Raw genomic sequence first — 12744 nt, 5'->3', positions numbered from 1 at the left:
TTAAAACAGTGGAATTCCTATGTATAATCAAAATAAGAAAAATTACTCTCAGAAAAATGGGTAAATGGTCCTCAGAATAAAATGTATGTAAAGTATTCTAATAATAACAAATAGATATAATTCAGAGCCTAAGATAATGACTACATTCTTTACGCTTTTTCTTCTCATCATCCTAAATTAAAAATATTTGGCCATTTCTTGTAAGTCTTGGGAATTATCAAATCTGTGCTGACTTAATGATCCTCTTTAGCCTGAGAAGTACTGGTTCCTAACTTGCTAACTTCATGCACATTCATCTGCTCTCTTCCAAAAATATGTGTAATTTCAAAAATAGATATCATGTTTTAATTTGTTGTAATATTGCACAGTAATTTTACTTACCTTGTAGGAATGGAAAGATTTCTTTTAGCTACTACTATATTTAGAAAATTGCAAATGAAACAGTCTTAATATCAATATGCTTTTAAAGTTGATTTTGTGCAGTGGTAAAGAGCGTATTTAAGCACACAATATTCACTACATAAATGGGATTCAGTTATGACTAGCATAACTGAATAAACATATATCAAGATTTATCTACGGATTTGTACCAGCTTATTTTTTTTAGGATTCCTGTCTGGTCTAGTAATCACCTATCCCTATGATTAGTACTTTTTCCTGCTTGCATATGTACTCAGACACACAAGGACTTATACTGGGGCTTTACAAATATAAATACATGATGGCAACATCACACTAGGAGTTTCTACATTTCTATTCTTTAAAAACAGCTACTGACAGCATGGTGAATCATCACATAGTGAGTACAATGTGCTACCAATTCTTATTCTTTCTCAGAAACCTTGAGAAGATTACAGTATCTGTAATTTCCTGAAGATGTTTTACTACCTGGGGCATTTCTTAAATGGTATAATTTAAATAATTGATCAATTGTTTGTTACCCCATTTTTTCCACACAAGCAAGTACTTGAGATTCAAATAAATTGGTGTTCAGATTCCAGTGGAAATATTGTTGAAATCTGGCCCATAATCATATTCCTAAACACTTTCAAAAGGAACTGGTGAAGTAAGGACCTGTTTGTTAAGATTTTTCCAGATAAGTTGCTTTTTCTTGGGGTCTACATCCAGGAGAATTCTTACACATTACATCTGGAAGGCCCTGCCTAATTTCCTTAGTCATTTTTCATTTATAGAGAAGTGCAATGACATGATTGGAAAATTAAAATATCTTAAAATAACCTTCCCACAGCTTTTCCTTTTCTCCTTTATATAGGTGTATGAGTTTACCAAACCTGACTTGTAACATTTAAAAATTAGAGTACTGTAACTGCTTAGCAAGGTTGGCACCAGTGGAAGATCAGAATGGCTTGGTTAGATACAGCACTTGAAAAATAATTTTCAGGGCAATAGCTGCATTGGCATTACATACTTAAACATGTCAATGACAATTCAAGTAATCCAGAATTGGAAACCAAGGTTTAGATGTTGGATATATTAGCTTACTATTCCTATTTAAATATTCCCATTTCATATTAAATAAGCCCAAATATAATATTTCTTTGAGTTTAATTCTCTGCAAATTCATCTGTGATGGCCAATTAAAGCATCTGTTAAAGAAGCTTCTTCTACCCTGCCATCACTTTTCTTCTTTATTTACACATCCAACTTTAGACACACTGAGAATGAAACTTATGGACCAAAAGGGAATGGGCAAAGGTGACATTTTTCTTCATCTTTTTTATGTTGGCTCTGACCAACTATCAGGCTAATACAGATCTTTTTTTAAAAAAAGAATATTTTAATATGTAAAAAGGAATGGCAATCAGCTATTATGAGCCCTGGTGGCACAGTGGTTAGAATGCTGTATTGCAGGCTAACACAGCCAGGAGTTCAAACCTGACCGGATCAAAGTTTACTCAGCATTCCATCCTTCCAAAGTCGGTAAAATAAGGACCCAGATTCTTGTGGGCAACATGCTGACACTGTAAACTGCTCAGAGAGAGCTGTAAGGCACTATGGAGCTGTATACAAGTCTAAGTACTATTTCTATTGCTATAAAGATGGGATCTTGTTCAAGATAGTTGCTACCTAAAAAACAAGGTTCTCCTTAGTCTGCTGGATCATTCAGAGTGCAGTCCCTAGTGAGTAGTATTACACTGTCCAAGATCCAGATAGCCTTGTTGCATTCCTGTCATGAGATAGAATCACTTGTGCTGCATATACAATACAGGTTTGCACTGAGTCTCCAGCAAATCAAAGAGAATTGAGACTTACTTACATCCTGATTAAGGGTAGCACTACATACTATATTTTTCAATTAGCATGAACAGAGACAATGCAATATTCTCATTATTTCCTTCTGTTCAACACAGTTATATTTATTCTATGAGCAGCATAGTTTCAGTTTGTATAATGTACTGCATATCATCAGTTGAAATAAAGCCATCACTTAAAAAAAAAAGTCATGTAGATTTGCAAAGGAGTGTTACCATTTAAACTTGTAGTGTGACACTAGGTGATAATCTGTAAAAGTAATGGAATATGAAGCCTCTGTTTTTCTCATTCTCTCCCTTTCTTTGTGATCATCTGTCATAAAGCTTTGTTGACTGCCATCAGCTCCTGCACTTGCTTTTTGTTGCTATTTTTCTGTACTTATATGTAAATGCAGGTCATTTGCTGCCTGCTTTTTCTTTTCATCCCCCCCCCCCTCTGCTTACTTACCTTTAGGGCTGGCTATAGGACTGTTTCAATCTGGTTGTGCAGAATTGTTTCTAAGGGCATTTGGTTGAAAGATTTATGTTGAAGCTGCAAGAAGGATGGCTTTAATTCCTGCCCAGTTCATTAGTATACATATTTCATGTGGCTTTTCATTATTTATTTTAAACTCCTCAGAAACTACAGTAATGATCAAACCATGCATTTAATAAATTCTCTGGACTGAGCAGAGATCTCTTAGAGTCAAATAAATATGGACAGAGAGCATTGCTTGATGGCCAGGCCACTAGAATGCACATCGTGTGGATAACTGCAACAACATTTGCTCTCAGAAAGCTGATTGCCAGGCTGGTCGCTTTGTTCTGACCAAATTAAGGATGCATTTTGATTTTTTTTTTTTAAAAAAAAAGGTGTTGTAAACCTGATTAGATTCACTGGGCAGTCCATCTTCTGCCTACCTATATGACATTTCATTGACCTCAATACAAATTACTTCAAATGAAATGTATATAGAATTGTTGCCTTGCTTTGGAGAAAATGTGAACTGATATAACTCCCAGTAGTTATAACTGCCTATGACTTGATAAAATCATTTTGATTTAAACTATAATAGCAATTCATTCAATAATCAGCTTATACTGTATGGTGATTAGTTCAGCTTTCCAGTTTGAAGAGCCTTTTGCCATGACCCCTGATGCATATAAAAGAGAAGCAAGTAGGCAGGAATCTCATTATTATCTAGCATAATACTCCTGTAGTGCCTCCAAAAGACCTGGATATGGGTATGTGGCTTTAATTTAGGAGAAGAGACTTCCCTAAGCTTCCAGAAGCATAGATGCCTCAGATGGTATATGAATAGCTGCTCATCTACAGGAATGATTTCCACAAAAGTGTCAAGTTCTTATTGGCTGAAATATGTAGTCCCGATACTTGGTTCAGGAAGTTTGCATTAGTGCCTAGATTTTAAAAATACTATTAATGTTTTAATCTGAATGTTGCTCAAATTAAAAATCACAGAGAAAACAAATGAACATTTCATAAAGAGGAAAGATCATATAGTCATACTTCAGTCTATGTTGACATCTCTTGAATGGGAAAAAAAAGAGGTTGTACCAAAAGTGCTAGCCACAACAATCTGCAGAAACATTTATGGTACAGTTAATATACTTCCAAATTGCACTGAGTTCTTAGAAGGAAAGAAACTAAGGAGTATAAACTTACATACTACATTTTCTCAAAGAACAGATTGGTTTATGTTAGAGTAGGTAATGTTAATAATTAGGTTTACAAACTCTAATAATATTCCTTATTATAAAGAGAGGGCTCTGTCCTAAGTGGTAACAGGGCTGGAATTAATTTTCTTGTTTATTCAGAGTGAAAAGAAAATTAATTTTCCTACCAGATCTTAAGCTTATCCTGCAAATACATGAGATGGAGTGACTATACAAGCCTTCCTATCCTACAGTGTAGTACATTCTAGAACAGTGGTTCTCAATCTTTTTAATGCCACGACCCCAACTGGTCATAAGTCGAGGACTACCCAACCAGTCGTAAGTTGAGGACTTTCCCTGCCCGGGAGCACCGCGCATGCGTGGTGCCACGCCCTGCACCAGCCAAGGTGTAGCTGGCAAGGGGCAGCAATGGTGCAGGGCGACCACCGGCTGGACCACCAGCTGGCCCAGCCCAAGGGAGTTAAGGCACCCGCTGGACCCCACGCATGCCAGCAACCCTCCCTGCACCCGCCGGCCTCCCATCTCCCACCCCTGGCCCTCTTTTACTTACATTTTTAGTAGTTGCTCAGCAGGGAGGGGTGGAAACTTCCAGACAGCTCGCATTCGCTGCAGACAACTTGCAGCACCGTTTGCAGAATAGGACTTTTGGCGGGCTCAGCAGGGCAGAGACAGCCTGGACAATTCCTATTGGCTTTTGAAAGCCAATAGAATTAGACTCTATTCAAGAGAGTCTATTCTATTGGCTTTCAAAAGCCAATAGAACAGTGGTTCTCAACCTTTCTAATGCCGCGACCCCATAATACAGTTCCCCATGTTGTGGTGACCCCCAACCACTTATACATCACCAGGTGCCAGGGGCGTGGACAAAGAAAAGAGGGAAAAAATGGCGGACAGCCTTGTTTGGCGACCCCCGTGAAATGGTCGTTTGACCCTAAATGGGGTCCCGACCCACAGGTTGAGAACCACTGCAATAGAATAAAAGGGAGTAGCACAGCTAAGGAAAAGGGGAAAAAATGGTGGACTGAGTTGTTTGGTGACCTCCGTGAAATGGTCGTTCAACCCCAAATGGGGTCGCGATCCACAGGTTGAGAACCACTGTTCTAGAAACTATGTTTGCCTTCAGAATTTTTGAGGGAAGGAGTAGATTGATTTGGCACTATTATAGGAATGATAAAAGGTTTACCAAGTGCTGATAATGCAATAAACTTATTTAATAAGCAATAAATATCATGTTCAGACACATCAGGTAACTACTTTATTAGAAAACTTAGGAGACAGAATGAAAAACCTACAAGAGAAATAACTAGGCAATTTCTCTGTAAAATGTGAAATTATTGTCATGGGAAATTCAGAAGAACAGAGCACAGCACTGAAGGGAAATAACCAACCATTTATTAAAGGAAAATAACCAACCATTTATTCAAGGAATTACAAGATGAACCAAAAAGAATGAGAAAGGAAAGATTTTGATAGAAGTTGTAGGCTACAGGGCAGGAAATCCCAGATATTTGATTTGTTGGCAGTTTTTAAAGAAGCTAGGCAGGTCTCTGTCAGTGTACATTGTGTTATTACTGTTAGGCAAAACTGCCCTTTTCAGCAAAGCTGGGGACAGAATGGAACCTTTAGGCTCCCACCATTGGCAGTGCCCACTTTCCTTGATGACTTTCCTCCAGTTTTCCTCCTCCGCTGGCCCTCCCTTGGCCATTCTCCCTGATCAATGGGCCCCGGGCCCTCCGCTGCTTGCCATTTGGCCCGGGTTCATTTGCCCAGACACTGTTTGTACTGGGAGCTTTGCTCCACCAGAGATGGTGCTGGGAAAGAAGTGCAAAGGGGCTGCGGGGGGGTGGGGGTGGGTGGGATGCAGCCTCCATTTTATTTATAATATCTTTTTTTCCCACCACAATTATGTTGTGATTCTTTGAACTGAAATGGCAATTTAAAAACACAATTCATATTTAATTTATTGTCCATTAGCTTTCCCTAAACCTCAGTCACAGTGACACAGCAAAGCAAGGATCCTCTTTAAGTCTTTTCTCCATCCTCTGCAACCATCAGCAGCTAGTATAAACAATGTCATCATGACATAAGCAAAGCATAGCCTTGGCTAAACTGTACACTGCTGTCTGAAGAACTTAAAAGGAGCAGAAGGAAATGAAATAGCTATGAAAACTGTGCTTATATCTTGGTTCGATGGGAATGTCTTGAAATGTCATCAAAACCCAAATTTCCTTTTAATAGGGATTTGCAAAAGCTTATATAGATTCCTATGCTGAGTTTACTTCATGATTAAAAAGATACCGGTAGTTTCTTCTACTACAATGCATTCTGGACCAGCTACCCAGGAAAAAAAGATACTCGTTTATATCTAAATGATGTTATACCTTTACACTGATACTGTTCATTAGTCACAGATGAAAAATAAAACCTTTACAGAATAAATAATTTAGTAACTTGGTAACAACAGATATGCAAATGGTTCATTCAAGGGCTTTTATTACTCCAGAAGAAATGAACAAATATTAGAATTAATTGCCTTGTACTCATCTCTGGGTAACTTTATGTAGAGATTCTGCAGGATAGAAAACATTTATTAGTCACCAAGGAAAGTCTTTTGCCAAGAGCTCATAAAACAAACTCTGGTTTTCATTCCACTTAATGACTTACTAAGTAAGTCGCTTAATAACTATGTAATAGATAATAAAATAAAGCTACTCTCACCAACTTTAATAATATAAAAACTCATTGTGCAGATTATCTTTCCAAGGCAGTTTTCTTCAGTGAGGGTTTATTTTTCATTTGTGCCTAATGAAAAGTGTTGAAAAATACGAAGTATTCTGGATAAGAGACCTTCATTTTTCCTCGACACCTACTCCACAGTGCAGTGTAATAGAGAAGAGTTGGGCCTACATGTAGATGATTCCTTTTAAATTATTAATTTAGCTATGAAATAAATTCAGTGCAGAAATGTGTATAGTCTTATGCAAAACTGATTTTATGCAGAATGTGAAGATTGCTGGTCCTGAAACCTGGAATCTTAATAAGTTAACTTAATTTCAAAATGCACTAATTTGGGGAAAGATAATTTACAGACATAGTAAAAAAAATCCATATTGTAGATATTTAGTTGCCTCAGGTATGTGCAGTACTGCAAATTTTTTAAGCCTTCTGGCATTTGAATTTGTGGGATTAATTGCATCTGCCCATGGACATCTCCCACAAGGGCCTGAGATAACTGTTTCAGACACAGGATACATTCATCAGCCTTTTGGACAGACTCTGATAAGAACACCTGCAGTAGCCTTGCATCTGGAAAGTGTCTGTTATTTGATACATTGTAACCACCCCTATATACGTCTTTTGATTATGCTGTGTGATGTAAAAACCTTAGTAACAATAAAAGAGGGTGCTGGAGTCAGCTCTGGGCTCTCATCCCGAGATACCTGTCTGCGTGTCTCATTCTCCATGGGAGACCACCACATCTGGTGACCCCGACGTGATCCACTGAAGGATACGTCCCTGCCAACCCTTTACTTATCGCCTGGAATAGGCTTGGTGCACCCGACGAAGTTGCTGGCAACTGACTCCTCTTCGTAAGTATGGGGGGTGGAATGTCTCACGCTCAAAAGCAGCATGTGGAAGAGCTGAGGCTACTTGGCAGGAAAAAATATCTTACTGATCAGGAACAGAAATTAACCCGTCACCTTTCTAAATCTGAGGCTGCTAAATTGCTTGCTTACGTATGGGCTAACTGCTCATCCTATCCGGAGTCTGGATCTTTAAAAGTAGATACATGGAGGAAAATTGGTACTGTTCTCCACCAGTCTCCAAGAGCCCCTGTAGAGATTTTATGCCTTTGGAAAATTGCCTATACTTTGATTCAAACCTATGCTGAATTGCCTCATCAGCCTTTATTAGATCCTCCACCTTATAAAAATCCGTCTGTTATGTTGGCCACTCCCTTACCCCCTGGAGCTGGTTTTAACCCTTCTGTCCCTGCAAATTTTATGGATTCTGATAAACAGCAAATAGCCTCTCCTGTTCCTGCCACGTTGCCTCCTCTCTCCCAGCCTGGAATCATCCGTGGTGCTTTTCAAAAGGCTTTAAACAATGGTGATTTAAGCGTTTCTGAACTATCCGAGACAGAGTTGTTCCCTGTTAATTACCAACAGACTGCTAAAGGGTTAATAGTGGGTTGGGAGGCACTTCCCCTGGCTATGATCAGAGAATTGAAAAAGGCTACAAAAGATTATGGCATAACCAGTCCCTATACTAGAGGACTAATACATTCAATTGCTAGTGCATATAGAATGTTGCCTCAAGATTGGAAAGATCTGTTCCGCATGCTTCTTAACGGAACACAATACATAGTCTTTGAATCTGAATATAAAAGAGAGGCACAAAAGAGAGCTAATCACCCAGGTTCACAATACACAGCAGAACAACTCTTTGGAGAAGGCAATTTTACTACCCTCAATGCTCAAGCTCTAACTTTTACTCCCTTTGCATTTCCTATCATTAATGCTTGTGTTCTTTCTGCCATGGCTCGTGTTGATGAGTCTGGCACCCCGATTCAATCTTTTTCTGCCATTCGCCAAACTGCAACTGAATCCTATGCAGACTTTGTGAATTGCCTGCAAGTTGCCATTAAGCGTCAAATTTCAAACAGAGATGCAGCAAATGAAATCCTCATAAAATTGGCTTATGAATATGCAAATGCAGACTGCCAGTCCATTCTTAAACCAATTGTTTCCAGTCCCACGGCCACCTTAGCAGATTTTCTTAAAACCTGTCTCATTGTGGGAACCAATGCTTTTCAAATGGACACTCTTGCAGCTGCAATCCAAAAGGGGAATCAACCCCAAGGCACTTGCTTCAATTATACTCTTCAGATGTATTGCAACTTTCTCTTGCTGACTGGGCAGGATCTGTTTCCTGTCATGTTCCCTCTGACCCTCGCTTCCAACTCCTTAATAATGTTTCAATTTCTCTGCATTCTCCCATTTCCTCCTCTCCCATTCCTAACGCTGTTACCCTGTATGTTGATGGCAGCAAGACTTATGGTTCATGTGTATGGAAGGAGGATGAACAATGGCACACAAAAATTACTCCTCCTCAAACTTCTGCTCAGCGTGCTGAACTTGCTGCTACAATATTGGCCTTACAAACTTTTTCTTCTGAACCTTTTAATCTTATTTTAGATAGTCTTTATGTATATAAAGTTCTCACCTCTTTATCTGATTCATATGTGTCACCCTCATTGGATGACTCTCTCCTCAGTCTATTTCTCACACTCCAATCCCTTCTTCATTCCCGCTCTACTTGTTTTTTTTCCTGCTCATATTAGAAGTCACCAACCTTTCCCTGGTATTATCTCCGAAGGCAATGCCAAGGCGGATGCTGCCGCTTCGGCTGCCTCCACTCACCAGGACGTTTCTGTCCTTGTTTTATCTCCCATAACCCCATGGGACAGCCATTCATATTTTCATCAAAATAAGAAGGCTTTAATGAAACAATTTTCTTTAACAGCTACAGAGGCTGCGGCTATCATACAACAATGTCCCACCTGCAGCCTCCAAGCACACTCTGTTCCTCAAGGGGTCAACCCAAGAGGGATGCAGAGCTGTCAACTTTGGCAAATGGATGTTACACAATATTTACCATTTGCCCCTTGGAAATATTTGCATGTTTCCATTGACACATATTCAGGTTTTATTATGGCCACCCCTCAAAGGGGTGAGTCTGCTAAACATGTTATTAATCATTGTATTCGTATCTTTTCTATCCTGGGCAATCCAAAAGAAGACATGCATGCAAAAAAGAAAGGGGAAAATACCCCCGGCTTGCCTGGGATACAAAACACTCTTAATCTTGTACTTTTTACCTTAAACTTTTTGAATGTTTCTGGCACCCCTGGCTCAACTGCCGCAAGCAGGCATTTTTCTGCTTCTCCCACAGATTCTTCACGCCCCCAGGTATACTATCGACGTTTGCCTGATCCCACCTGGAAAGGGCCTGCCTCCCTCATTACTTGGGGTCGAGGCTATGCTGCAATAGACGACCATGGCGAGATCATTTGGACTCCAGCTCGTTGTGTTCGTCCTTATATGGCTCAACGTACACCACCTCAGCCAGGCATATGAGGATCAGGGACTGTGGGCTTTTAATGCTTTTGTACGGGATGCCAGGCGCACTGCTCTTACACTTAACGTCACGAACTGTTGGATCTGCATGCAAATTCCTGGTGACAGTCGTGGTGGCCTTATTTTCCATGCCATCCCGTTCAATGAAACAGGATGGAAGCAGCTGTGGAGCATAACTACAGAGACATTGAATATGACATATGCTGTGGGTGCTCGTATAATGGAACCTGCCAGATTTTGTTTTTATAGCACAGGACTATTCCGTACTGCTACTTATTTGGGAACTTATAGTAATTGTCAACAAGTTATTATATGGAATTCAGCAAAGAGATGCAAATCCATCAAAAGCAACCTTACTAAGATAAATGACACTTATTGAAGCAATCAATGGACAAACATCAGTACCTACATGGCTTGCCTTGACATGGAATCCATAATAACATTTGCTAATGAGTCTCACCAGGGTTATTATGAGTTACCCAATATGTGGCTACTATGTGGCCGTAGAGCCTATCGCCAGGTGCCTAAGGATTGGAAAGGCACCTGTACACTGGGCCTTTTGACTCCTACTGTATATGCTTTGCTTCATCTCCCTGATGGACGCCTGCGGAACAAACGTGATACTGGTTCCTCGGATCCACCCCTAACATTGGGTGGTAGTTTAGAGACTCAAATCAGCAGAGGGATTCTACCCAATCTAGGAGTTGCCATGAACTATAGAGACCTTCATTTGCTTAACAATTGGACTGTTCATATGTTTAATGAAACAATTAACAGCATTAAAATGATTAATCAAGAAATGGGGGAAATAAGGGAAGTAGTTTTGCAAAATCGGTATGCTTTAGATATTATTTTAGCAGCAAAAGGCGGTGTATGTGCCTTAATTCATTCTCATTGTTGTATGTATATACATGATTTTCAACCTAATATTTCTGCTACAGCTAGAAAAATGGAATCTTTGCTCCAAAATAATCCCTTACGCAGCGATGGATCAGGCACCGTGGATATTTGGGGTGCCCTTTGGTCCTGGCTACCGGATGGATCCTGGCTACGATCTTTGATTTCTATTATAGTAACCATTTTGATATTATTTGTATTGCTATGTTGTTGCATTCAATGTATTCCCTCCCTCCTGCAAATGTGCAAAAATGTTACGCCCTCCACTAGGAAGGATGCCTTAATCAGTGAATCAAGATCCCTTCTGGAACTGGAAGTGAGTAACATTAAAGAAAAAACAGAAAAGGAGGAGATGTGGGATTAATTGCACTGCCCATAGACATCTCCCACAAGGTCCTTGAGATAACAAACGTTTCAGACACAGGATACATTCATCAGCCTTTTGGACAGACTCTGATAAGAACACCTGCAGTAGCCTTGCATCTGGAGAGTGTCTGTTATTTGATACATTGTAACCACCCCTATATACGTCTTTTGCTTATGCTGTGTGATGTAAAAACCTTAGTAACAATAAAAGAGGGTGCTGGAGTCAGCTCTGGGCTCTCATCCCGAGATACCTGTCTGCGTGTCTCATTCTCCATGGGAGACCACCACAGAATTATTTTTTCATTCCTTCATGTGGTGTTTTTTTTCCAGCACTGGAGAACATTAAACCTTTGATTTTTAAAATATCAAATGGAAACATTGCCAGTTTGTGATACTATGGTGCCTGGATATTAGCAACCTTGTGGTAACTTCAAGATAATATTCAAAGGAGAGTTTTGAGTATTCTTTGTTTTCAAGGAGATGACCAGACAGCACAGAAATTGGAAGATACTATTAATTAACAGACTATATTACTTAGCTTAGAAATTCACTGGGATGGTGACTGTAATTATGAAATAAAGAGATGTCTGCTTCATTGGAGAAAGCCAACAACTAATTTGGGCTAGTGTCTTCAATTTTAATGTGTGTATGAGTAAAACTGGATTATCACAAAGATCAAATGAAGAAAAACCAGTGCCTTTGAACCCTCAGCATGATACTGGAAGAAACTGCTAAGAATATCTTAGGTAGAAAGAAGAACAAATAACGCAATACTAGATTTATTGCCATCTCACAATAAATCCTAATAATAAAAAAGCTTAAACATTTTAGACACACAATGTGTCAAAGTAATTGGGAAAAAAATCCTGATGCTTTGAAAAATAAAGTCAATAAGTAAAAGAGCCCAGCAAAAAATAAGTTAGCTGAATGGCAACAGTAAAGTTCCTGGAAGACAATCTTTTTTTTTATATAACAAAATTTTATTAAATTTATATAGGTAAGGAAAAATTAGGAACAATACAGGTATGGTAAAGGGAGGGGTAAAAGGAAAGGGGGGGAGAAAGGAAATAAGGAATTAGGGTAAAACAAGAATAGGTACAATCACATATTTCAACAAACAAGCAACTGTCCAGATCATAATATAGAGTAAATATCATATTCAACCATTTTTAACAAAGCTTAAAACATAAGCTATAACATATTAAAAACAATTAGTAAACAAATACGTTAATCTATTAAGTAAACACTACTAATAAAATCTCAAAAAAATCCTAACAATCAAAAGTAACAAATGAAAATCAGTAAATCAGAAAAAGTAATCGTATCATCAAAATGTTAGTTAGAACTCAATTAAAAATCAGTCATCTATTCTAAAATATTGAATTCTTCAAGTT

Source organism: Crotalus tigris, unplaced genomic scaffold (assembly GCF_016545835.1).
Source record: "Crotalus tigris isolate CLP2741 ecotype Arizona unplaced genomic scaffold, ASM1654583v1 scf7180000017872.366306, whole genome shotgun sequence".
Classification (NCBI taxonomy): Eukaryota; Metazoa; Chordata; class Lepidosauria; order Squamata; family Viperidae; genus Crotalus; species Crotalus tigris.
The sequence above is the reverse complement of the archived record's forward strand: the minus strand, read 5'-3'. Positions refer to the sequence as shown.